Source organism: Euprymna scolopes, chromosome 26 (genome assembly GCF_053919585.1).
Source record: "Euprymna scolopes isolate OS-2025 chromosome 26, ASM5391958v1, whole genome shotgun sequence".
NCBI lineage: Eukaryota > Metazoa > Mollusca > Cephalopoda > Sepiida > Sepiolidae > Euprymna > Euprymna scolopes.
The window spans coordinates 49,768,482-49,769,603 of NC_136507.1; the positions used below are offsets into that span (position 1 = coordinate 49,768,482).

The 1,122-nt window shown below is 34.8% G+C and overlaps 1 non-coding gene across 1 annotated transcript; it reads left to right on the forward strand.

Moving 5' to 3' along the window:
- The first annotated feature begins 702 nt into the window (after positions 1–702).
- On the forward strand, positions 703–776 carry LOC145248553 (small nucleolar RNA SNORD79). Its single transcript, XR_013863374.1, has one exon. It is a non-coding gene; the product is annotated as a small nucleolar RNA SNORD79 (small nucleolar RNA).
- Positions 777–1,122: the final 346 nt, after the last annotated feature.

Below are 1,122 nucleotides of genomic sequence, written 5' to 3' on the forward strand. Positions count from 1 at the left end.
AAAAAAGGCAAGACAATCTGGTGTCAAAGTGATGCTGATCACGTTTTTTGATATGCAAGGCGTTGTGCACAGTGAGTTCTTGCCACCAGGGCAAACTATCAATCAGCAGATTTATAGAGAGATTTTATGGCGTTTGCTTTGTTCTGTACAAGAAAAGAGACCACAGTTGTGGCAGGATAAGTCATTGCTACTTCATCATGATGATGCACCTGCTCACAGCTCCCTTAGCATTCGACAGTTTCTGGCTAAGAACAACATTGCTGTATTGGAACAACCACCCTATTCACCTGATCTTGCTCCCTGTGACTTTTTTCTTTTTCTGAAGCTTAAGGGGGTAATCAAAGGGATCCATTTTGAAGATGTAGATGCCATTAAGAAGGCATTAATGACAGAGCTAAATGGTATCCCAGTAGAATCCTTCCAGCAGTGCATAGAAGCTTGGCAACAAAGAATAACTAAGTGTGTTGCACTAGAGGGCGGTTACATTGAAGGGTAAAGCATGTTTGTTTCACAAGTGATAAGGATTTTATATTTAGTGAGATAGTAACATCTCTAAATGAAGTCTTATTTGAGTGAAAGTCAGGTTTCCATTAATAAAAGTAAGTTTATAAACAATGAACTTTGTTATTAAACAATTATATAATGTATGGTTCATTGCGTTGTGAGATTTATATAAATGGACAGTTGTGGCTAGAATTGCTTACTTGTGGATGATGAATTTAGAACATGGGAATCTCTCTGAATTTTATTTTGAGGAAATGTTATCTGACACAAGTTACCAACGTAAGAAGGCTTTAATTTCTGAAAAATTAACTCCAATCTACTTTAGAAATAAATTATGCAGCAATATGTATTTTAAATGACTAGTCTCTCACTCTGCACTCAGTTTATGCTTTCCTTGTTTTAAAGATTACTTTTCTAAGTGTTAATTTTTGTAGGAAACTGAAGATATTGACTTGCAATACATAAGTTTGGAAATGATGATAACAGTTAGGTAGGGACACATGATCTTTTGGACTGATTAAATTACCTAACACTGATCACCTCACTATGTATTGAAAGCCTCTTCAAGCTAACTTTATTTTTATAAATAGCTTTGTGAGAATATTTTCATAAAAAATA